This window comes from Myxine glutinosa, chromosome 2 (assembly GCF_964187855.1).
Source record: "Myxine glutinosa chromosome 2, kmMyxGlut1.1, whole genome shotgun sequence".
NCBI lineage: Eukaryota > Metazoa > Chordata > Myxini > Myxiniformes > Myxinidae > Myxine > Myxine glutinosa.
In genome coordinates, this window is record NC_136262.1 from 8676373 (window position 1) to 8704162 (window position 27790).

General features: G+C 37.0%; 2 protein-coding genes across 4 annotated transcripts in view; one reads left to right on the top strand and one right to left on the bottom strand.

Moving 5' to 3' along the window:
* The window catches only part of SUB1 (SUB1 regulator of transcription), a 991845-nt gene that overhangs the window by 758546 nt on the left and 205509 nt on the right, over nucleotides 1-27790 (bottom strand). The gene's annotated exons all lie outside the window — the stretch shown is intronic.
* The window catches only part of TSKU (tsukushi, small leucine rich proteoglycan), a 52557-nt gene continuing 48264 nt past the window's right edge, over nucleotides 23498-27790 (top strand). For 2 of the 3 annotated variants that reach the window (XM_078772942.1, XM_078772944.1), the window contains exon 1: nucleotides 23498-23664. The gene's annotated coding sequence lies outside the window, so the exon portion shown is untranslated. The remainder of the gene's footprint in view (nucleotides 23665-27790) is intronic. The other variant, XM_078772943.1, reaches the window with a different exon arrangement.

Below are 27790 nucleotides of genomic sequence, written 5' to 3' on the forward strand. Positions count from 1 at the left end.
GGAGGCCGTTCCCCTCGTTTCCACCACCACTGCCGACGTGGCGCAGGCTTTCATCGCCACCTGGGTCGCCCGTTTCGGCGCACCGGTGGACATCTCTTCGGACCGCGGTCCGCAGTTCACCTCCAAGCTGTGGGGCGCGGTCGCCCGCAACCTGGGGGTCAAGCTCCACCATACTACGGCCTACCACCCCCAAGCGAATGGGTTGTGCGAGCGTTTTCACGGCTCCATGAAGGCCGCGCTCATGGCCGGCCTTCAGGACGGTGGTTGGGCCGACCGGCTGCCGTGGGTCCTTTTGGGCCTCCGCACGGCCCCCAAGGAGGACCTCCAGGCGTCCACCGCCGAGCTCGTCTACGGCCAGCTGCTACGTGTCCCGGGCGAGTTCGTGCCCGACGCTACCAGTCCCTGGTCCGCAGCTCGCCAGCGCTCGGACCTCCAGGAGGCCGCCTGACGGTTTGCCCCCGTGCCAACGTCCCGCCACGGTGGCCCCCAATCCTACGTCCCCCCAGCGTTTCGCACAGCGGAGTACGTTTTTGTGCGTCATGACGCACACCGGGGGCCACTCCGGCCGCCGTACAAAGGGCCCTTCCGGGTCCTGCGACGGGACGACAAGTCTTTCGTCGTTGACGTCGGAGGCAGGTCGGACCGGATTTCGGTGGACCGCCTCAAGCCGGCGCACATGGACGTCGACCAACCACCACGGTTGGCCCTTCCTCTGCGGTGAGGCCGCCCCCCATCCACGGTTCCCCCCGCTCGACCACCCACCACCACACTGGACCCCCACCCCCCACGACCCTCCAGGGGTCACTTCGGCCAGGTCATCAGGACCCCCCTTAAATTGACCCTGCCGGTGCAAGTCGATTCTGGGGGGGCGCATGTAGCGGTTGCCGCTGAGCATACACAATCGCCTTACACCTGCCGAAGACGCAACCAGGGACTGATCACTGTACCGGGCTCGCCCAGGCTGCCCGGACATCCCCAGACGCGCCTTTCCCGGGCATGCCCGGACTCGCCTTTCCCGGGCTCGCCCAGGCTGCCTGGTCTCGCCTTTCCCGGGCATGTCCAGACTCGCCTTTTCCGGGCTCGCCCAGGCCGCCCGGGGACGCCCAGTCTCGCCTTTCCCGGGCATGTCCAGACTCGCCTTTCCCGGGCTCGCCCAGGCCGCCCGGGCACGCCCAGTCTCGCCTTTCCCCGGCAAACGCTCCGGCATGACGTGTTTGATTGCATATATATATTGCTGCCCGATAAACGGGCTTTTCAGAGTTCCCGAGTTTTGGTTTTGCTCTATAAAGAAACTCGGACGAATTCCCGTCTTTTGTCGCGTCAATCCTTTCGACTCGCGTAGGAGCACAGCTCCTTCAATATCTAGATTTAGGTAGATATGCATAGGGAGGTGTCCGGCTGTCATGATAGGGAACCTCACCTGTAATACGTTCTGTGTTTAGGCGGTTTGTTGGGGGTAAGAGTATACCTGTGATCATATGAGGATGATCCAGTGATAAATAGTTCTAGCGGATAAGGATAAGACTCCATTGTATTAGTCAGGTTCACTATGTCAATAAATTATATTTCATTCAAAATCATGGTAGATAAGCAAACCTATACATTTTTGGAAAGGTTATAGCATAAGGAGTAGTGTATATATGTTGCTTCTGGGACACTCTCATTTTCCCATTGACTTACATGTTAATTTTTCCCCTCCCTCATTGCCCCTAAACACCTCTATTTCTCTCACCCTGTTCTTTACGAACCTTCTAACCTTTTGACATGTTATCCTTATTCATTAGACCACTTAAACAATGGTCCTTCTGTGTGAACCTGTGATCCTTCTGACCTTATGGACCTTTTAACCTTTTACTCTTAATATCATCTGGTGAATCATCTTTGACCCACTCAAACAACGACCCTACAAATATTTGTTTATGCGTGGGAAATAATTTAATTCTCTTGCCACTCCCTTCACCATCTAATATATTAACAAAAAAGATGTTTGAGTTTGGTTCTTTATTAAGATATTTTAACTGAGCTAAGATAAAATGGTAAACCTCCCTCAATGTTCTTGTTTGAGCGCCTCCAGTGCCACATACCATTTTTAAATTAAAGTATATATTTTCCTGGCAACCATCAAAGTTTTCTGTCCACTCAAAAATATTTCCATCTTTTTTACCCAATTCACCAGTATTTGAATTAATTCTCTTATTTGTTTTGTAAAAATTTTTACCAGTTGTCTTTTCAATTATACCTATTTGATATTTTTCACATTCGTTATGTTTACCATTTATATACCAAGGTTGATTACACCTCCACTCTTTAGTCTGGTTGGTACTTGGTTCTATCATTTATATAATAGTAAAAAGGCGGCGGTAGCCCGTTAAAATCCCTAACCCCCCTTTTTAACTTATCACTTATATACTTATATAACCATAAGGGAGACTATCAATTCCATTTTCTAAAATAAACCTCTTATCATCAAAAGCCCCCAATGCTTTCTTATTCACCTCTTCTGAATATAATTTATGTTTATAACTTCTTATTCCATTAATCTTTCTAAACTCTTCTTTCTTTGTTGTTAAACAGTTATAATAATCCTTAAAGTTTATTGTTTCTTTAATGACATTTTTCTTTATGCCTTTTAACTTCTTATCAGTTTTTTCAACGTTATTCACAATGTATTTATAAGCATAAGCCTTAGACCTCAATCCCACAAATTCACTCATGACATTTCCTCCTAATTCATCCTTAAACTTTCCAATCACCTTTTTATTTTTAGAAGAGAACAACTCACTCTCTGGACTGTAATTACTAGTGTCATAGATATTAATGTCCTTTTTCATGTCTGAATAAACATCATCAGTATTAATTTGCAAAATAAAACTATCTGTATCCATATAAAGTAGATGAACATCATTTTGATATTTCTTCCTCAAGTTATTATAAAAGTAATCATACATTAATGACTTTGATAAATCAAGAATTGATGTTCCAATATAAATAGGTTTGTTCATTTCAATACTCTCTTTAATCAAATGGATCGCACAAAAGTTCTCAGTAAAGACCTCAGCTCTAGTAAAACTCGGTCTATTAATTAATTTTGATGCTTGTTTCCAAGATGTTGATAGTCTGATATTTTGTCTTTTTCTCACATTTTCCATGGTCTTACCAAAGACCGCATTATTCATCAATTTATAAAAGTCTTTCTCAAAATCTGTTTTTGACTCTGTTCTTCTTTGTGTATTAAAATCAATGTACCCCTTCAACCAATGACTTTGATTGAACTTTAGAACCCTATGGATCTTCTCTACTCTTAGACCTTTTGATAAATATTGTCACAAATTTATTTGGTGTAGAACATAATTTTTCTTGTTATATAATGTAGTAAGTAATTTTTCTGTTGATTCACCTATATTAAATGATTGTTGATAATCACTTAACCACTCCTTCTTTGGACTTTCCTTTTCACAAGCAAATGGGAGATCTTTGTGTAGGTTATGAAGTTCCTCTGGATATTTCAAATCGACCTCAAAATAATAACCAACCTTTGAATCATCCAATTCTTTTTGTGTAGAGATACATACATCTTGTAAAACCTTTTTGTAATCTTTTTCCTTTACCCATCTAAGTTTTCCATAAGGAAGAGCCTGAGACATTGCCCAGCCATACAGGTTGTTCGCATCATAATACATCAAGTAGGAGCTCTCTACCGATGGATCATAATTTGGAATGTACTTGTTATTTGCTTTAGCATATCTCTTTGAACAGACTTGTGAAATTCCTCCTCTCTTTGCCTTTTCAATCATCAAAAGCATATCAACATCGGTTAACAAATCCAAACCTTGTTTTGTCATTTTTAACATCGCGCTCCAAGCCAATCCAGGAGCAGTGTAATAGTGAGCAGGATCCAATCCATATCCAGAATGACAGATTGTTCTGAAAGCCTCAAACACATCAGCCAACAAAAGCACATCAATTTTGAGGTACAAATCATGATACTCACCAAGATTCTTAATGTTATATTTTTTCCAAACATTTTGTGCGTGTACATAATCTTTATCAGATATATGACTATTATTTAATTTGTTATAGAAATTTTATTTTAAAGGAAGTTGTGTTTCATTGAATCTCTCAAATGAGTCCATATAGTCACAGGGGTAAATTCCCTTTTGTGTTAGAAAATCTTTATCTAAAAAATACTCTGAAAGACATGGAAACTCTTTTAGATTTTGAACCAAGTTAGCCAATGGACTTGCCATGAATTTAAATGTATCAAGAAATCTGATATGAGTAATAGGAGATGTGTGAATTGTTTTTGTGAATGAAATGTATTTCTGATCCGTGTTTGGAATTGCTGAGATACTTCCAGAAGTCTTTGAGAGTTCCTTGATAAATAGATGTGTATCATAATGAGCGTTGTTATGAAGAAAGACAGGAATGAAAGAGGGGAGTTGATAATTAATATTACAACTTTGATGAGCCGGACCTCTATATTTACCAGTGAGATGACAATGGTCTCTAACCTTTAGACCTTTACCAATTTTCTCCTCACAAATATGACAGTCAACCTTTGGCTGTCTAAATTCTCTTTTTTCTTTACTTGTTAAGGACATTGGTTTATTGGTTTCTCTCATTATCTTGGTTAATCGAACACAGTCTTTTTCTAGTCATTTCACAAACTCCTCTGGGGTATTTGAGCCTCTATACATCTCTAACTTGTTATATTTATCACCAACGGATGATTTGATATAATAACAAAAACCACAAGGAGTATGTTTTTGATATTTATTTGTGTATGATTCTTTTGGATCTGGAGAAGCAGTATCTATTTTTTCTAGAATACTTTCAAAATCAGCATATATAACAAATGGATGTTTGATCTTTTTATTTTCATCTTTGAATGTGATCTTTGAGCCTTCTTTAGGCATATTGATTACCGTTGATTTATGTTCGCCACAATAATTTGAATGTATATCTAATCTTTCTTGTGAATTGAAGAAGTTAAGACAATGCAAACAAATATATATTTTATTTGTTCTCTTACAGACTTGTGGTTTTATTAATTTAGCAATATCTTTGATGTATGTATAATGTGAATTTTCCTCTGAATTAAAATATAGAAGATTAATATGAGTTTGTTTACAATTGTCAGAAAGCTTTAAAACCTGAATGTTGTTTGTTTCTGTTAGACCATAAACATTAACTGATAAATTATTCATCTTTTCAAATTTAGGAATATCATTTAAAGTCATCGGAAACTTTAGATCTTTCGTATTTAATGTATTCTCATATTTTTTATAATGAGATACTCTTTCATCATGAAAATGTGGAGGATGTAAGTGTGCTAAAATAGACCAGAGAAAACATTTATTGTCTTTATTTTTGATATTGATAACTGCTTTTCTATTTTTGATAACACTGGGTAAATCAATGTAAGAAGAAGCTTTTAGAGGATCTGATTTAAGAATATGAATGTCTATGTAAATAATTTTTCCTATATTGAATCCACTTCCTACGATTGAATTATCCACATCTTGCTCTTGTTTAATAAGTTCATCATAGACTCCTGATGTTTTAAAATCTTGATATGAAGATATAAAGTGTGGCTCAGTTCTCATGTATGGTGTATCTATAACTCCTTTATCCTTTGTCATTTCTAATTTTACCCCCATATAAAATTTAAGTGGTTTCATTTCTTTTAGTGTTTTTTCAATAAATGTTTGAACAGCAGGTTTGACTATTTCTACAGCATCAACTATAGACTTTGGTTCGGGAGGTTTGAAGTTAAAGATTCGAATCCTGATATGTCTTTTGAAAGCACCATCAGTATTTTTAATAGTAAACAATTTTGACAAGTGTTTGTTAGTTTTAAGATGGGCTTTAAACCCCTTCTTGAGGATGGTTGTTTTACAGACCTTACAATGTTTTGTTTTAGGTGGAAGAGGGGAAAGTTTGTTAAGAATGTTGTATGTATGTTTTGCGGTGAGAATATGTTGTTTATAATATTTTACTTCCTTCTCGCAAGTATCACAATAAACCATATTTATAGCGTGAGAAAACGTGGTGTTTTATATATATCACTGTGCTTAAAATGAAACACTTTTGAGCTTTACAGCTCCATTTTATATATATTGCTGTGCTTAAACTAAAACACTTTTTCACTCAGAATCATCGAAGTCATAACTATCACATGAATACTCAGAATCATACTCAGAGTCATCAATAAAGCTACTCTCATAACTATCATTTGAGCACAAACGATTAGTATCATAACTATCATCTGTGTTCAATGAAATACTATCGTCACCATCGTCCGAGTTCAATGAAATACTATCATCACTATTGTCCGAGTTCAATGAAATAGTAAAATCTTCACTGCTGTAATGACTCATATTTAATTAGCAGAAAAAACCTTTCCATCTATACCAATATACTTTCTTTCATTAACGGATTCAATCTCTACATTTTTAATATCAAAAGTTATCTTTAAATAATCTCTAACTATCATAGAACGAAATGACATTTCACCAGAAATATTAACATCATTCATTTTACTTAGATCTACACCCTTTGGATTATTAAAGTAAATACAAATTTCTCCACGAGTATTGTTGATGGTCTTATCATTCTTTTTCAAAGTATCATGGTCAATCACTTTTTCAAGCTTTGAATAAATTGCCAGGAGTCGAGGAGAAACTTTTGTTAGATTTACTTTAATGGATGTCTTTCCAGGTATAGTTAGAGCTCTTCCTTTAAATGAAATAGAGGGGCTCATGTTATTTTCCATAACTGGTTTTACCCAAAAATTTCCATATTTATCTTTGTTCAATTTAACATCTTTGACATATTTTTCTATATCTTTCACCGAAGTAGAGATTGATTGAAATTTGTCTTTTGTGCTTTGAACATTGTATTTATTAATGAATAAACTTGCATTTAGTTTAAGTAAAAATTTACCACATAAATATGATAAGTTCTGAAGGATATTTAGAATTTCCAGACTCTCCATATGATAAATTAGAGAATTGTCCGGCTTGTGATAGAGTGGGGCTTAATGATGAGGATTCATATAAACAATGTTTATTCTGTGATTATATTCTAATTAATGATAATAAGAAATATAAAAAAACATATAACTCTTTTAAATTAGAACCAAAAATGAATTACTTTACAAGATTAATAAGAGAGATGAATGTTAAGCATTATGGTGATAATACACCATTTCTTACAAGGAAAGAGACTCTTTGTATTGAGGAAATGTATAAGGGTTTAATGATATTTATTATTCAAAATAATTTTAATGGAAATGTTAATACAAGATACTACATAAATAAAATAATGAATTATTTTGAAATTAAACCCGAACTCAGGATAAAATATAGAGTTTCTAAAATAGCTCAAAAAAAGTTGGATGACTTGTTTTCCAAATATATAAATGAATGATTTTTTACCCGTTTGGGAAAATAAGATAAAATTTAATAACCATAAAAACATTCCAAATTCATTGAGATGTCTAATAGTTGGTTCAAGCAGATGTGGAAAAACCTGTTTGCTTTTAAAGATGCTCCTTACCCCCAACTTTTTAGATTATGATAATTTAATAATTTTTACGAAGTCAAGTTTTCAACCAGAGTATCAACTACTCTCACAGGGTTTTAATGCAGGTCTTAAAAAGGAAGACATTATCGGTTTATTTAAACTTCAAAACAAACTAAATGATTTACATTGAGGATATAATACAACTATTTTGTGATACACAGAAACCTAAACCAAAACCCATAACTTGTATTCTCAGTGATAATACGGATGATATACCTTCACCTCAAGATTTAGATAAATCAAAAAAGAACCTCGTCATCTTTGATGATTGTGTTAATGAGAGAAACCAAACAGTAATGGATAGCTACTATACAAGAGGGAGACATTCTTCTTGTAATTGTATTTATCTTAGTCAGTCATATTTTCAACTCCCTCGACGCTCAATAAGAAACAATGCTAATACTTTTATTTTATTTAAGTTAAATTCAATAGATGTAAATAATTTTTGGAGAGATAATTGCTCTACGTTATGTAGTAAAAAAGAATTTGAAAATTATATGAAACACACGATTGGAAAATATAAATATATTGTTGTGAAACAAGATGAGATATTAAAGGATGTATTTTTATTTTAAACATAATTACATATATAAATGACAACAATTATTATTAACCTTGTGGGTAAATCTGCTTCTGGAAAGAACTTTCATAAATCTAAACTCTTGAATAGTAAAAATGAAAAGATTGTAAGTTTTTTTTTTAAAACACCCTATGATTCGTTTTGTGAGTACTACAACCAGAGCAAAGCGACCAGGAGAAGTAGAAGGGAAAGATTATTACTACATTTCAATGGAGGAACATATGCGATTGAGGAACGAAGGTCAAATATTTGAGGAGGTCTCTCTTGGTTCTACAAAATATTCACATTGTAAGAGTGAGTTAAATAAAGTAAAATCTAATGGTCTTGGGATTTTAGAAACTAATCCTGAAGGAATGAGACAAATTATTAAACAATTGTGTGGTGATGGAGTTAAGATTTTATCATTTGGTTTTGATATCGATGAGGAGACTCAACGCAAACGTATGAAAAGCAGAGATACAAGTATTAGTGAAGAAGAAATAACAACTCGTATTAATACCAATAAAGAATTTGATGAAATATTTAAAGAAAAGGATTTATTTCAACACATTTACTATAATGATGAAGAAAAGGAAAATTTTCCCATTGACCTTTACAATTCATTAAATGATATTTTTCAATACTAAATGAATGCCGAAGAAAGAGAAAGAAAGTTTAAGGAACATCAAGAGTTGGTTTCAAAAGTTGTAAAGCAACAGGAAGAGATAAAGAAGAAACGGAGACAGAAACTAACTGGTGAAGAAGCCTTTGAAAGAAAACAAGAGAAATTTTTTAAACCGCTTTTAAAAACTCAACACCCTACAGTTCCCACGGTAGAATTTACTCCGAAAAAACTTCAAATGCTCAAAGATTTTAGTCAGATAACAAAACAAGAACTTGGAAAATTAGAATATAATGATGAAGAATTATTTCAGAAACTTGAGGAGGTAAATCAACCCCCTAATTATGTAGTGGAAGCTCTTCAAAACAATGAATATTTGGCAGATTCAAAAACCAGAGCAGGTCTCATTCCAACAGAAGAACCAGCAGTGTTTCATCTTGTGGAAGAAAAGGTATTGATATTTAATGATGAATTGATGTTCTTGAGTTCTACTCAACCAAATGTTAAATTAACTCCAAGATTAATGTTTCTTCTAACAAACCCCGGATTCAGCAGTTCAAAATATTTTGAGGAACCACTTGATATGGAAAGAGAGGAAGATAGGGTATATATTGAGTTGCTAAATGCACTTGATTATGGAGTTTCTGTTGCTGGTAAAAGTAAGAAGAATGAGAAGGAGAAACATATTATTGATGCTTTAAGTAAGCTTGGTTCGGGTGTTAGTTTTCTTCCAAATGACCCATCACAATTAGTTAATAGGCTATTATTGTTGTTAGGTAGTAAGAAGGCTGGAAACAACAATTGTTTTAATGAATCCTCAGCCATTTTAGATCAGTTGATGAACATGAAAATAATTAATAAATGTCAATACAAAGATATTTTATTAGATATTAAATAAGATGAGAAGCACAATTCTCAGTTTTAATTTCACAACGAGCGATTACACAGCTTCATTCCCTTACCCACTACAACTTGACCCCCTTACCTCATATGAGGCATCTTTGTTGTCAATGGAAACTTACAATACCCTTTTTAATATCACAGAGAAAAACAACAAGTTTAGTTATAATCCAGGAAGTGGATATAAAACTATAACCGTTTCACCTGGAGCTTACGAGATTTCTCAAATATCTTCAGAAGTCTCTCGCCTTATGAAAGAAAAAGGTGATGAACCAAAAAATATTGTAATAGATATTCAAAAACACACTTCAAAATCAACTATTAAACTTAAAAATAATTATAAAGTTGATTTCACGATTGAAAATTCGTTTAGAGAGCTATTGGGTTTCTCTTCAAAAAAGATTGAAAATAACGGGACGTTTTACAGTGATAATGTTATCCAAATATCCTCCGGTATAAATTCAGTATTAATTCATTGTGATTTGATTGATGGTGCTTATAACGATGGAATAAGAACAAATACAATATTTTCATTCAGTGCATACTCAACCCCGATTGGTTATAAATTTAATATGGAACCAAAAAATCTTGTCTATTTACCTGTGTCAGGAAAAACCATATACAGAGTAAATTTTAGGATAACCGACCAAGATAATCGTATGATATCCTTTAATGATGAAATTATATCCATCAGAATTCACCTACGTGAAGTTTTTCAATAAATAAATAATGGTTATTGTGAGAAAACATGAGTTGGGAAAATATAAAATAATTACAGGGGAGGGCATGTACCTTTCACCATACTATACAAGGTATGTGGGTAAAGGATACTATAAACCTAAGAGACAATGAGGTGTAGGTCATCAATTTCGAAATAAAGGAGATGGGATAATTGATACTCTAATGGGTATTGGTTCAACCATCCTTAAACATAAAGACCTAATTGGTTCAACTGCTTCTGCCGTGGGCTCCGTTGCGGGTGCTATAAAGAGTATAAAAGATGCTCAAAAGGAGTCTCATAAATTACAAGCAATCAAAGAAATAAAAAAAGGTAAAACTCAACTATCTTCACAAGAACGACAAAAAATCATTAAAATACTTGGGTCAGGGTTTCAACGATTTTAATACTATATAAATACAAGTATGGAAGCGATTGATAGTATCTATGATTTGGATGATACAATTATCATTTCAAACTCCACAAAAAAGGAAGACTATTTTAAGGTAAATGCTATAACTGGAACAGACTGGAATTCAAACGGAACAAAAAGTTTTGAAATAAATAATCAACAAACTTACTTGAATATAGCTGATAGTTTCTTGCTGTGTAAATTTAAATTCACTAAGGCTGCGAATAATACTAATGCTACACTCGTAAATGATTTCTTCTGGAAAATGTTTGATAGCGTTCGCCTGTATATTGGAACACAAGAGGTTGAAGCGGTTGATTATGTCTCTGCTACATCTGAAATGATGAAATTTACACTATATTCGTTTGGTGATAGAATGGGTAAGGGAGCTGTTGAAGGTTTTATTCCTGATATGTCAACGGGTACAAACACAGACCCTGGTTATAGTCAAAGGAAGGCAATGTATAATGATGACACAAAACCAGAGAATAGTTTTACCGTAGCAGTACCTCTGAAAGGTATATTTGGATTTTGTGATTATGACAAAGTTTTGTATGGTCTTAAAATTAGATTTCAACGACAAAGGAACGATAATGTAAATAGGTTGCTTTTTGGGGATGAAAATGCTTTTGGAGCCAACAATAAATTTGTTATTAATGATTTGTGTTGGTATATCAGTGAATATACTCCTAATCTTAAAACGGAAGAGATGTTAAATAGAAGACTTAACTCAAAGAAACCGCTAAATGTATCATACCTTAAAAGAAGATGTCAACACGTTAAACTGGAACACACTACCTACACTTGGAATTTGGGTGTTCTTCAAGGAAAGCCACGATACCTCTGGCTCATTTTTTAAAAACCAGATGGAGAGGACGGTACTAATAAGAATAATGCGCTGAGTGATAATGCTAAGGTGAAACAACTTCGGGTTTCTCTTGATGGCACATTTTATCCGCGAGATAGATTGGAAATTGATTGGGAAAAAAATGATTATGCGGAAGCCTACAAGTCCTACCAAAAGGTGTGTGAAAGTAATGGTAATAATGATCCTATTTTGGATATGGTTGCGTTTCAAAAACTTTATACAATCTACGCAATTGACCTGAGTTCTCAAAAGGAAACTATAAAGTCTAATCGAGTGGATACTTCTCTATACATTGAAAGAGGGGAGAGTGAAGAGGTTAATGCATATTGTTTGCTTTTGGAGGAAACAGAATTACAGATTAATACAGATAATGGTGTTATGATTAATATCACATAGGTTTTTTCTCATAAATAAATGGTTGGGGTATATGTTAATCAAATCAATCTTAATAAATTAACATCTTGTATTCAAAATCAAAAGCCTTGTATTATTAATGTTAATACAATTCAAAGAAAAGGAGCTGTAAGAATTGATGTTTTACTCACAAGAGAGCAGGTAAAAACACTAAATGATGCTGGTTCACTTAAAATTAAAATGACGAAACCTATGTTAAAGAAATATTCAATAGACGAGTCAAGAGGAGGATTTCTCCCATTTCTAATTCCTTTATTTGCTGGTTTAAGTGCGGCGGGAGCATTGACTGGTGGTATTTCAGCAGCGGTAAAAACTGCTAACGAAAGGAAGGCACAACTAAAAGCTCAAAAAGAATTGGAAAGACATAACAAGGAGTTGGAGAAACAAATTAGTGGAAGTGGTGTAATTGGAGATTTTGCTCAAAAACTTGAAAGTCTACCTGATAAAGCTAGATTGTTGTTTAGAGATATGCTTTCCTCTATCGCTCAAGCGGGTGTTAAACTAACTAAACGGGGTAATGGATTGTATCTTTCTCATAAATAAATGGATAAATGGTTTAAACAATTTGGAAAGAATACGTCAAATATAGAACTTACTAAGTATTGTAAAACACTAAAAATTGTTAATGTGGTTATTTGTATGAGAGATGAATTAAAACATATAAATAAGAATACAAAGAATATTATTATGAATTTAGACACACAGAATGGTTCTCATTGGGTTTGTATTCATAATAGTCAGGATAAATATTATTTTGATAGTTATGGTATGCCACCACCTGTTGAAGTAATACAATTCTTACAGAATGGTGTTTATCAAACATTTCAAGTTCAAGAAATTAATTCTAAATGTTGTGGTCAATTATGTTTATATGTATTATTTCAACTCAACAATAATGAAAATTTTTATGATATTATTTTTAATCTAATATAAATGACTTATGTTGGAAAAGATGATTCTATCTTTGGAAAATCCTCTCAGGATATTGATTTATCAAATTATTATACAAAGGCACAGGCTGAACGACAAAAATATAGTGTAAGTAAAAATATTAATATGAAGAATACTTATAAATTAATCAATTATCCAAACCCTACAGATGCAAATGACTTAATTAGATTTAGTGATTTATCACAATATATATTTTTAAAGAAAACAGCACGTTTTGTTAAACAAGTAAAATTTACAACCACAACACCTGGTTATACTGACCATACACCTTTCCTCATTGAATTTAACTACCTGCTTACAATTGAATTTTATAAAGAAGGACATATAGTTAATATGCGAATTAATAAATGGGGGTACGATATGCCTGATTTAGGGTATAATTGGTCTTTTTCAATAAACATAGAAGACCTACATGATTTGAATCAGTCTCGTAAAGAAGAATATTATCCACTTGGTGAGGATATGGATTTATGTGGAAGTACAATTAATAAACAACAAATACATGGTTTTAAGAAAAGAAAAATATATGATAGTATAGCGATGGTTAGCATGACAAAGAAGGAAGGTCATGAGATAAGGATAGAAAGCCGAGGAATACAAACCGATTTGGTAGTGGGAAGATGGGGTGGTATTACCTGTCATAATATTAATCTCACATATATTTCTGATACATAAATGGCAGGAAGAAGACTACAAGAGAATTATAATTTTTGTATTCAAGGATACCTACAAGAAAAGGGTGCTCGGTATTACATACCTTATGATTTGGAGCATATACATGGGAATTTTGTCATAAAAAACTGGCCTTATACTGATATTGTTAAACCCACAAATAGAGACTTGTTTAAAGTATTAAATAAAAATGAACTTCTCAAAGTTATGAAATATAAAACTCTTTTAGAAATCGTCAACAAATCTTATTGGTATCCTATTATGAGAAAAATAATTATTGATACAAGAATATCTCAAAATCCAGATGAGTATATGTATAATATTCTTTGGGGTTTAAACTCAAGGGTAGCAAGGGATGAGGAAGGAGTTGAAGAAGAGAAGGAGAAAAGAGAGAAAAGAGAGAAGGAGGAGAGGGAACAAAGAGAGAGGGAGGAGAGGGAGATGGAAATCAGAGCGATTCAAAAAAGAGTGGATGTATTACAGCAAGAAGATCAATCTCAACTCACCGAAGAGGAAAATAAAGAAAGAATGAATGCTGTGAAAATATTGATATCAAAAATTGCTAAGATAAATGAGGAAGGAGTTAAAGAAGAGAAGGAGGAAAGAGAGAAAAAGGAGAAGGAGGAAAGGGAGAAAAAGGAGGAGGAGAGGGAGAAAAAGGAGAAGGAAGAGAGGGAGGAAAGGGAGCAAAGAGAGAGGGAGGAAAAATATAAAAAGATGGAAATCAGTGAGATTCGTAAAAGATTGAGTGTATTACAGCAAATAAATCAATCTCAACGCACCGAAGAGGAAATTAAAGAATTAACAACTCTTATGAAGATAATGGTTTCAAAAATAACAACGTCAATGTCTTCAATTTCAGGGAGGAGATTTAAACGAGAAAGTGGGGCTAAAGAAGAAGAAGAAGGAAAAGATTATGTGGTTGATGATGTCGGTGTAATTGACTTTAGTTAGTTTTATTTGTAAATAAATGGAGGAGAGAGTGAAGGCATTCCTTAGGATTCTTTATGTTTTAAAAATAAAGATTGAAATGTATATGTTAAATACCAAAAAGGTTTTGATAATCTGTTGGAATTTTTCTGATAAATAAATATGAGTTATTGTCTCAAATGTAAAAAGAAAACTAAATCTAAAAATATCTCTTATGTTAAAGCTAAAAATAATAGAGTTTATCAAAAAGGAATATGTCAAGTGTGTGGCTCTAAAAAGTGCCAATTCATCTCTCCTAAAAGTGGAGGAGACATACAAAAGTTTCTGTCAGGAAGTAAATTTACAACAACTGGAATTCCAGGGGAATTACACCTTCCAGGGTATTCTTTCTGTGGTCCAGGAACAAACTTGGATAAAAGATTAGATGAGGCTGACAATCCTAAACCTTGGTCTAAACCTATAAATAGGGTTGATGAAGTGTGTATGAAGCATGATATTGCTTATGGGAATACCACTACATTGGATGAAAAACATGAAGCAGACAGAGAAATGTTGTATAATTTGTCCTTGATACGAAATCCGACATTGAGAGAGAAAGTTGATAGGTTTATTGTGAAAAAAATGATAAGTGTTAAATTGAAACTTGGTCTTGGTTATTTCCCAAAAAACGATTAAACTCCAATGATGTTATCAAGACTGAGGAGCTTTTGGCTAATGAATTACATAAACCTATAATCACAAAGTTTAAAAGAAGGAAAGTTTATTCTAAATACACTGACCACATATGGTCTGCTGATTTAATCGAACTAAATAATGATAAGGGATACAGGTATGCTTTAACCGTTATTGATTTGAGGAGTAGATTTGCCTGGGTTGTTCCTTTGAAAAACAAGAGAGGTAATACTTTAATGTTAGCCTTTAAGCTAATATTTGATAGAAATAAAAGGAAACCAAAGAAGTTATGGACCGATGAGGGAACAGAGTTCTATAACAAAATATTTATGAAATTTCTTAAAGGGGAGGGTATTAAATTATACAGCACCTTTAATGAAGGAAAAGCAGTTGTTATTGAGCGTTTTAATCCTACTTTGAAAGAGAGACTATATAAAAAATTCACACAACTCGGTTCTCAAAAATGGGTGTATTTAATTCAGGATATTGTAGATAATTACAATAATACAGTTCATTCATCAACAAAATCAAAACCATCGGAAACATTTACAAAATTAGAATATGAAAAGGAGATTAATTTGAGAAAGCCCAAGTTTAAAGTTGGTGATATTGTAAGAATATACAAATGGAAAAGTCATTTTGAGAAAGGTTATACACAAAAATGGACTCGTGAATTATTTAAAATCATTGATGTAATGGATACAGTCCCTTGGACCTACAAATTATATGATTTAAATGGAGAAGAAATCTTGGGTTCATTTTACTCACACGAATTACAAAAAACACAAGTAAGCAGCTAATACCCTTGAAAATAATAAATAAATAAATAAAATGTAATGGGGATACGTTTTTAAATCTGTGAACCCCAAACACAGAATCCCACAACTTTTTAGTTGGGGCTTAACTTTTGTGTGTGTATAATGGGGTGTGTGTGTGTTAAAAGCAGAATTTTCATTTCGTATCTCAGATACAATTTCCTGTGAAAGAAAATAACAATGTATTAATTTAATACAATATTTTTATTTGTATAAATCAAGCTCTATGAATATTAAAATAAACTTTGTTAACTCTTACACGAGTCTCATCTAAAAAAAAAAAAAAAAAAAATTAAATAAATAATTAATTAATTAAATAAATAAATAAATAAACAAACTTACCTCCATTGATAAGAGGTTCGAGTCCAGTTCATCAATCTGAAGGTTGAGTTCTACACAGGTAGTAGGACTCCAAGGAATAGCAAAGTTATCCCATTCCATTTCGGCATAGTAGTCCATTCTCAAGTGAAGCAGAAAGCGTGTTTGAAAAAGCCTGTGTGGTCGGTGCCTTTTATAAGAAGGGCTGGGTGTGTGTCATTTCCTGTGGAAATTCCCTGGGCAAACCTGGGCGTGTCTTAACTGGAAATGATGTGATGGAAATTCCCTGAAAATGATGTAATGTATTACCTGGAAATGATACAATGCTGAAGAGTTTATAAAGTGGGTGGGACTTAGCAAAAGCGGGCGGAGCTTAGCAAAAGTGGGCGGGGCATAGCAAAAATGGGCGTGGCTTAACAAAAAGTGGGCGGGCTTAGTAGAAAGTGGGCGTGGTTTACCAAAAAGTGGGCGGGGTTTACCAAAAAGTGGACGGAGCTTAACAAAAGGTGGGCAGAGCCTACCGAAAAGTGTGTGGCACTGGAGGCGCTCAAACAAGAACATTGAGCGAGGTTTACCATTTTATCTTAGCTCAGTTAAAATATCTTAATAAAGAACCAAACTCAAACATATTTTTTGTTAATATATTAGATGGTGAAGAGAGTGGCAAGAGAATTAAATTATTTCCCACGCATAAACAAATATTTGTAGGGTCGTTGTGTGAGTGGGCCAAAGATGATTCACCAGATGATATTAAGAGTAAAAGGTTAAAAGGTCCATAAGGTCAGAAGGATCACAGGTTCACACAGAAGGACCATTGTTTAAGTGGTCTAATGAATAAGGATAACATGTCAAAAGGTTAGAAGGTTCGTAAAGAACAGGGTGAGAGAAATAGAGGTGTTTAGGGGCAATGAGGGAGGGGAAAAATTAACATGTAAGTCAATGGGAAAATGAGAGTGTCCCAGAAGCAACATATATACACTACTATAAGGAAACTAAAAATCAATGTTTACATTTGGAGAGATGCCTGTATGGCGGCCATTTTGGATTTTCAAAATGGCCACTGTAAAATACATATTTTGTTCTATTTCTGCCTCTAATTATCCTAAAACCTTTTAAAAATATACTAAACCCATATTTTCAGGGACAAGGAATCCAATGAAAGTATCAAATTAGTGCTATGGGGAATGGTAAGACACGAATAAAAGGTTTTGAATTGCAAAATACTGTCTTTATTTTCGCGATAAGTTGCATAATCAAATACATGTTATCATTTTGTACGGGTATTTAATAACATCAAAATGTGTCACAATAATTCATATCACCAAACATACACAGGCAGTCAGCAAAATCATATATACACATGCAGTCAGTATAACTTCACATCTACACAGGCAGTCAATGACAAAATATACACAGGCAGTCAATGGCATCAAACATACACGATTACAGAATATGCCATTTCGAGTTCGTCATCACTGTCCTGTGTGTCGTATCCGACAATATAGTCCGCATCGTTTTCACAGTCCGTTCCACACAAGCAAAGGTCGGTGCAAGTTAAGTCATTTCTTCTGCATGAGCACCGCTGGGTTGAGCAATTGGCTTTACATTGACATCTGACTAACTCGACAATGGCCTGTGGAGCTGGTAGAACCTTGGTGGTGATAGGGAGTATATGGCCTTTCTCATCCTGATGGTAGCCATGTTTGAGTGGGTCAAACAGCTGTTGCCACATGACAGTGGCTTGGCACCAAACTCTACTCTGTACTCGCACACGTTCAATGTGCTCCTCAAGTGCACCAGTTGTTGGAGGCAACTTGTTACTTTCTGCCAGATGTTTGCAAAACAGATGCCATCTTAGGTCAGGAATACTTGCGATCTGAATACCTTTTGGGCAATACGCTAAGCATACAAAGCTGGCCAATGTTTCTAATACCTCATGCGTTAGGTCACCATCCTCCGGTAGTTTCATCAGTGCTCTGACTACGTCCCTTTCAGCCTTGATGTAGTGTTGAAACCACTTCGTTTTACCCACTCCTGAGAATCGACCAACATTGTCTGCTCCAGTAAATGCGTGGAATATAGGTAATGCCGTTGCCTTTTCTCTTCCTAGCGCCCTCCACATTGGCCCTACCTCCAAGGTTCCTGATACCATCGTCTAGGATGTGTTTTTGCAGAGCTTGTCATAGGCTGCAATAGCTAGAACCAGGGCGTCTGTATCCGGGGTGAAGAAGACTAACTGTGCTTCGGGACAACGTTGTGATGCTGCCGCTGCTAAGCTGATCATCAGTGTGTCAGCTTCCTCATGGTTGTTTGGGTCAAACTGCATGCTCCGGTTGCTTCTAGTGTGGCCTGCTGCTGACGTGATGATTAACTTTGGAGAGTTTGCGTTATACTTGAGTGTTGCCTCAGCAAGGTACACTGTTAGATCAGCTTTCGTCTTTTCATGAGATAGGAAGCGGCCCATTGGTATATGTTTGATGTTTGTATCATCCGCAATCTGGTATTGAACAGGGTCTTTGCCTTGTCGTCGTTTTTCTCTGGTTTTCTGTTTTAAGGAGTCTGCCTTGTACGTGTCGAAGACCAGGATAATCTCATCGGATCCTGCTGTCAAGGTCATGAGGCGGTCATTGAAATGCTGGCCGAGATCTTTGACTGTGGTGATTGTCGCTGGTTTCGTTGTCATCTTCTGGACGAGCACCATTCCATCAACAACAGCGATTCTCTGACTCGTAGATGGTCCTGGAAATGGAGTTACTGCATCGGCAATATCATCAGTCTGTTCTGTTGATTCTGCTGCTTGTGCATCAGTACGATTTTCATTCGTTTTACTGAAGTTCTCGAGGCTATGGATCAGCTTTGACTTATCACTGCATGGAAGGATCGCGCCATCAGGTGCAAACAGTGCTCTGGGAGTAAGAGTGAACTCATAGTTCCCAATCGCATTCTTCTGATCGATGTCACGGCTTGATGTGGCTAGTACCATCAACCGACCATACAGGTCTTTCGTTTCTTTCAGATCGACTGACTGGTCACGGATCTTGACTGTTTGCTTTTTGTTTCCTGACATGTACATTTTGTTAATTCTGCTTCTTGACTGGTGCCCACAAACTGACATCTCCATTCATGCGTTCTGCAACGTAATCCACATAGAGCTTCTGGCCGGTGTCGTCGATATTCAGAATCTGTGGGACATACTCTTGTGGAACATATGCCTGTGTGATGAAGTTGTAGAGCTGGTCACCTTCAGCAGCGAATGGATTGCCATGACTCAGTATGGCAGCCTTTATCCGGTCAACGTTTTCATGCTCTTTCTTGACGGCACTTGGTTGTAAATGATGATGCTCTTGTGGCTTGTCGACAGCAACATCGAATTGCTCTTTGAATTCTCCTGAAAGACGTGACATCTCTGGTGTGGCCAAGAAGAACCGTTGACGAGCGTTGGCATTATTGGAAATGCCAATTAACCCAGAGTGGATCTTCATCATCCTGTTGAGTTGTTCGCATGCGTGATCTGCTCCAATAGAGACAAATGGGATGACACTCTTGGTGACAAATATGTTCCCGTCTTGAAGTTCACGCCAGGTTCTTGGATGACTTGTCTTCAACTCATGCATGTCTGCGATGTACCGTGGCCAGAGACGCTTGTATTTTATTCGATCCATGGCAAAGAATAGCTTGCTTAGTGCCTCCCCTGCTTGCAGGTGGAGAACGAGATCTGAACTCCTGGATGCCTCGACAAACTACAAGATGTTTTCAACTCGATGGATGTAGTTCATCAAGGACTTGCACAGTTTCCAGTCTACAGTTTCCTTGCACAGGCAAATGATGCACAGTTTCCAGTCTACAGACTCCTTGGACATGCCCAAAGACAACTTGCTTCCATCAGGATCTTCACTCATGATGAGTTATGCACTGAAAATACACAAGAAGAACAACCACCATAAACACCTCCACCAAGATAGTTAATATGTAAAATAAATATATTAACGGAATTTTTTTTGTATCAATGGCTGCTCCCTGGATGCATATTTCTTGAAAAAAGAAGGAACTGTTACAGTCAGAAGTCTGATTATGTCACCAATGGATTCCTTGTACCTGAAAACATAGGCTTAGTATATTTTAAAAAGTTTTTAGGTAATTAGAGGCAGAAATAGAGCAAAATATGTATTTTTATGGCGGCCATACAGGTATCACCGCAAATGTAAACATTGATTTTCAGATTTTCGATGTAATAACGTTTCCAAAAATGTATAGGTTTGCTAATCTACCATGATTTTGAACGAAAAAACATAGTGAACCTGACTATATGTGAAACCTGTGATCTACCCTTTGTCCATTATGGCAACGCACTCTTATAGACATTAGATAGGCCCTTAATGCACACACTAATTGAATCCCTCCCCCCCCCCCCCCCCCTTACAATGACTGACCGGAAAAACCAACAGGCAGCAGCCGCACAGTATGCCACCATGGCGACAAACATTGTGCAAGGCAGGCAATAGCCATGCTCAAGAGGGCTCTTGATTGACAGAGGGGAAGGGTGAACAAGGAGCAGGGCACCAAGTGCTCGGCCAATAAGAAGACACCAAGGTGGTGAGAAGATTCAGGAAGGTGAAGAAGCGACACACTGATTGGCCACCGACCAATGACACCTCGGCCAATCAGTGTGGAAGGCGCGAACATTTGGCCAGTCGGTGTGGAGGGCGCGAATGAGGACGCAACAAGTGACGTGCTGAATGTAAGAAAAGCGCCAGTGACGTCAGAAGACCGCGAGTAAAACCGCTCGCTCACCGGCATTTTGAGCCCTTCCCTTCTCTTCTCGTTCCTGGTTCCTTCCTGCCCAGAGCTCTTCCCTTGGCTGTCCCTTCATGCTGGACCTGTTCTTGCCTTTGGACTTTTGACCTGTTCTTGCCTTTGAACTTTGGTGGAGAGACCAGCGCCGACGATTCTCTTCCTCTGCATTCGTATACGAACGACGAGCGAGGCGTGCAGTTGGAGCGCTGCCGAGCGAACGCGCGGGTGTGCCGAGGGGTGTTCACGCCAACGCCCGAGCGCTTCGCGCCAACCGGAGCCACGTCCGGACGCGAGCTTGGGGCCTGAACGACAGAGACAGATAAGACGCATCACATTCCACAAGACGACGAGACATTAATTTTATTACCCTTTCCATTTGTCCTGCATATGAAGTCTGTGTGCGGGATCCCGATTTAGGAACATTATTTATTTACCGTCGCGTCTATTGTTCTCGGGTCCGTAATAAATATTCCTTTTGTACATTTTACATCTGTTTTGGTTGATTTACTAATTGATTTCAGGTTGAAGACGCCTGCGGCCGTGAAGGTAAGCGGCATTGTTCATTCCGTCTCATGTATGATCCGCCATCGATTGGATAAACGCCTCCATTAAATCTCGTTTTGGCCATCCGCGATTCCCGGTCTTAACCAATATTACCGAGGTCTTCGGATTTCCCAGAACCTGGATTTGGATACGACAGGTAAATACATATATCTTGTCTTGGTAAAGTTCTTCATTGAAGTTAATTTTACAAAACTATAATTTTCAGAGAGTGTGCTGGCACTGTCGACTCTACGTACTAAAGTCGGGATGACGCGGATAAAAAAATGTCGGCCCCACCCACTGATGCAAAACAAAGTTTGGAGTATCTTTTTGTCCTCTCATAGTAGTTTATCGAGAACATTTGCAGTTTGAGTGTATAATAAGCTTTATTGACACTTCAAGTGAACAAAACAGTAAACCCCACGAGAGTGTCTCTCATGTGTAGATCTCATGTAGGGATTGTTATGTGATGGCAGTACTGTTAGCTACTCTCCAAACCAACATCATCCCGATCTTGTTTAGGACCTTTTTTAGACTGTCGTTTGTCATCCCTACATTGCCTTTTAATTTAGCAGAATTTTTTTTATTCACTTGAATGTTGTATATATACAAACAGAGATGCATCACAAACCCTGCTTTGTTCACCGTCTCCTTCAGGCTCCTCCATCAATAAACAGCTCACCATTCATTTAGGTTGAAACAGGTTCGTTGTTTAAAGTTTTTCCCTTCTCTCCATGTAGTTAAGACAATCGACTAATCATAACTGGGAATCCAGATGGGATCACGAGTCTGTGCGTATAGAAGAGTAAATGTAAAATGTCGGCCAAGCTGTAAACCCCGCAGTTTGGGTTCATTCATCAAGGTGTGTATGGGTGTTTGTGTGTGTTTGTGTGTGTGTTTGTGTGTGTGTTTATGTGTGTGTCTGTGTGTGTGTGTGTGTGTTTGTGTGTGTGTGTGTGTGTGTGTGTGTTTGTATGAGTGTGTTTGTATGTATGCGTGTGTGTTTGTATGCGTGTGTGTTTGTATGTGTGTGTGTGTGTGTTTGTGTGTGTGTGTGTTTGTGTGTGTGTGTTTGTAAGTGTGTTTGTATGTGTGTGTTTGTGTGTGTGTATGTCTGTTTGTTTGTATGCTTGTGTGTGTGTGTGTGCGTGTTTGTGTGTGTGTGTTTGTAAGCGTGTGTGTGTGTGTGTGTGTGTTTGTGTGTGTTTGTGTGTGTGTTTGTATGCTTGTGTGTGTGTCTAAGTGTTTGTGTGTTTGTGTGTGTGTGTGTGTGTGTGTGTGTGTGTGTGTGTGTGTGTGTGTGTGTGTGTGTGTGTGTGTTCCTCGGATACACGTTAAACGGTATTAGTTGGACGGTCGACGGTTATAGCGAAGTGTCGCCGGCACCCTGAACAAATTACAAAATCCTGTCCTAATTACTGCTGGGAAGGTAATGGCAAACAATCCAGTGTAACGTTTGCCAAGAAACTGCTTCGCCAGCATGGACGCTCTGTAACAGAGAATAGTAGCCTACATCAGAATCCGAATACATATATATAGTCCATAAAGTACATTTTTGTACTTTGTTTCACGTTGTATATTTAATGTGGGGCGGACGATCGAACTATGCCTGCCGGAGGTTGAGGAACTCACAAGTATGTTGGGCTTGATGTGATACAGAGCCCCTTTAGGCGGCTGCGCCGCCCCGCGTCACCCCCAACCACCCCGATTGTGTCCCCCGGGGCTCACAGCAAGGGTTTCCAGCTGTGCACAAAGCGCCACGTTCCGCCAGCGAAGTCGGACTGCGGCAAAAGCTGCACATGATGGTCATGAGCTGTATCCGAGCGAAGATGTCGATGTGAGGCGACCCTGAGGGTACATTCGGCGCTTCGTGCCTCTGGGATGTACAGGTAGCGTGCTCGGGGATGTACAGGTAGCGTGCTCGGGGATGCACAGGTAGCGTGCTCGGACACGGACGTAGTGTGCCGGTCCCACGTGAGCATTGTCCGCGAATATTTCAAACTTTGTTTCGTTTCGCAAGTTTTTTTTCGTCTCATGTCTGCAAACTACTGATGGGATAGGAGCGTTGAGATTAACTTCCCTACGAGTTTCAATATTTTACAAATGAAGTATTTCGAGCGTCAATGTGAATGTTTCAGTGTTCAAGCTCAAATGGATGAGCGGGGAAAGTGAACTTGGGGGAGGGGTGGTGCTGGTGCTGGTGCTGGTGCTGGTGGTTTTAACGCCACATGTGTCTGTCTCATTCGTCGCCAACCAAAGGAATGAATAAACACCAAAGGAATGAATAAACACCAAAGGAATGAATAAACCCGGCAATGGGGAATAAAGAGGTTTTCATCAACGAATAATGATCACTTCGTTCTTTAAATGAAACTCAAACAAATGACGTTTCGGACGAAGCTTCATCATCATGTCCGACGGAGGTTCAGCCGCAGATTTCCACGACCACAACTACCACAAATGGTTAATGTCATTTAACTTGATCTCCAGGACAAGATTATCCATTAAATGTTCTCACACAAATAAATTAGACTTACTGAGCTGATAAACGCCGATTATGACATGAAAGATTAAAATTCTTAAACGCCACGGTAGTCTTGTATCACTACTTTGTTTATTTAACGAACACATTGAGGTAGTGATGACCATGGTAGTCTTGTATCACTACTTTGTTTATTTGACTAATACATTGAGGTAGTGATGACCATGGTAGTCTTGTATCACTACTTTGTTTATTTGACGAACACATTGAGGTAGTGATGACCATGTTAGTCTTGTATCACTACTTTGTTTATTTGACTAACACATTGAGGTAGTGATGACCATGTTAGTCTTGTATCACTACTTTGTTTATTTGACTAACACATTGAGGTAGTGATGACCATGGTAGTCTTGTATCACTACTTTGTTTATTTGACTAACACATTGAGGTAGTGATGACCATGTTAGTCTTGTATCACTACTTTGTTTATTTGACTAACACATTGAGGTAGTGATGACCATGGTAGTCTTGTATCACTACTTTGTTTATTTGACTAACACATTGAGGTAGTGATGACCATGGTAGTCTTGTATCACTACTTTGTTTATTTGACTAACACATTGAGGTAGTGATGACCATGGTAGTCTTGTATCACTACTTTGTTTATTTGACTAATACATTGAGGTAGTGATGACCATGGTAGTCTTGTATCACTACTTTGTTTATTTGACGAACACATTGAGGTAGTGATGACCATGTTAGTCTTGTATCACTACTTTGTTTATTTGACGAACACATTGAGGTAGTGATGACCATGGTAGTCTTGTATCACTACTTTGTTTATTTGACTAATACATTGAGGTAGTGATGACCATGGTAGTCTTGTATCACTACTTTGTTTATTTGACTAATACATTGAGGTAGTGATGACCATGTTAGTCTTGTATCACTACTTTGTTTATTTGACTAATACATTGAGGTAGTGATGACCATGTTAGTCTTGTATCACTACTTTGTTTATTTGACTAATACATTGAGGTAGTGATGACCACGGTAGTCTTGTATCACTACTTTGTTTATTTGTCTAACACATTGAGGTAGTGATGACCATGGTAGTCTTGTATCACTACTTTGTTTATTTGACTTACACATTGAGGTAGTGATGACCATGTTAGTCTTGTATCACTACTTTGTTTATTTGACTAATACATTGAGGTAGCGGTCACATGTTAGTCTTGTATCACTACTTTGTTTATTTGACTAACACATTGAGGTAGTGATGACCATGGTAGTCTTGTATCACTACTTTGTTTATTTGACTAATACATTGAGGTAGTGATGACCATGGTAGTCTTGTATCACTACTTTGTTTATTTGACTAATACATTGAGGTAGTGATGACCATGGTAGTCTTGTATCACTACTTTGTTTATTTGACTTACACATTGAGGTAGTGATGACCATGTTAGTCTTGTATCACTACTTTGTTTATTTGACGAACACATTGAGGTAGTGATGACCATGGTAGTCTTGTATCACTACTTTGTTTATTTGACTAATACATTGAGGTAGTGATGACCATGGTAGTCTTGTATCACTACTTTGTTTATTTGACTAATACATTGAGGTAGTGATGACCATGTTAGTCTTGTATCACTACTTTGTTTATTTGACTAATACATTGAGGTAGTGATGACCACGGTAGTCTTGTATCACTACTTTGTTTATTTGACTAACACATTGAGGTAGTGATGACCATGGTAGTCTTGTATCACTACTTTGTTTATTTGACTTACACATTGAGGTAGTGATGACCATGTTAGTCTTGTATCACTACTTTGTTTATTTGACTAACACATTGAGGTAGTGATGACCATGGTAGTCTTGTATCACTACTTTGTTTATTTGACTAATACATTGAGGTAGTGATGACCACGGTAGTCTTGTATCACTACTTTGTTTATTTGACTAACACATTGAGGTAGTGATGACCATGGTAGTCTTGTATCACTACTTTGTTTATTTGACTAACACATTGAGGTAGTGATGACCATGGTAGTCTTGTATCACTACTTTGTTTATTTAACGAACACATTGAGGGAGCGGTGACCATGGTAGTCTTGTATCACTACTTTGTTTATTTGACTAATACATTGAGGTAGTGATGACCACGGTAGTCTTGTATCACTACTTTGTTTATTTGACTAACACATTGAGGTAGTGATGACCATGGTAGTCTTGTATCACTACTTTGTTTATTTGACTAACACATTGAGGTAGTGATGACCATGGTAGTCTTGTATCACTACTTTGTTTATTTGACTAACACATTGAGGTAGTGATGACATGTTAGTCTTGTATCACTACTTTGTTTATTTGACTAATACATTGAGGTAGTGATCACCATGGTAGTCTTGTATCACTACTTTGTTTATTTGACTAATACATTGAGGTAGTGATGACATGTTAGTCTTGTATCACTACTTTGTTTATTTGACTAATACATTGAGGTAGTGATGACCATGGTAGTCTTGTATCACTACTTTGTTTATTTGACTAATACATTGAGGTAGTGATGACCATGTTAGTCTTGTATCACTACTTTGTTTATTTGACTAATACATTGAGGTAGTGATGACCATGGTAGTCTTGTATCACTACTTTGTTTATTTGACGAATACATTGAGGTAGTGATGACCATGGTAGTCTTGTATCACTACTTTGTTTATTTGACTAATACATTGAGGTAGTGATGACCATGTTAGTCTTGTATCACTACTTTGTTTATTTGACTAATACATTGAGGTAGTGATGACCATGGTAGTCTTGTATCACTACTTTGTTTATTTGACTAATACATTGAGGTAGTGATGACCATGGTAGTCTTGTATCACTACTTTGTTTATTTGACTAACACATTGAGGTAGTGATGACCATGGTAGTCTTGTATCACTACTTTGTTTATTTAACGAACACATTGAGGTAGTGATGACCATGGTAGTCTTGTATCACTACTTTGTTTATTTGACTAATACATTGAAGTAGTGATGACCATGGTAGTCTTGTATCACTACTTTGTTTATTTGACTAATACATTGAGGTAGTGATGACCATGGTAGTCTCTTGTATCACTACTTTGTTTATTTAACGAACACATTGAGGTAGTGATGACCATGGTAGTCTTGTATCACTACTTGGTTTATTTAACGAACACATTGAGGTAGTGATGACCATGGTAGTCTTGTATCACTACTTTGTTTATTTGACTAATACATTGAGGTAGCGGTCACATGTTAGTCTTGTATCACTACTTTGTTTATTTAACGAACACATTGAGGTAGTGATGACCATGGTAGTCTTGTATCACTACTTTGTTTATTTAACGAACACATTGAGGTAGTGATGACCATGGTAGTCTTGTATCACTACTTTGTTTATTTGACTAATACATTGAAGTAGTGATGACCATGGTAGTCTTGTATCACTACTTTGTTTATTTGACTAATACATTGAGGTAGTGATGACCATGGTAG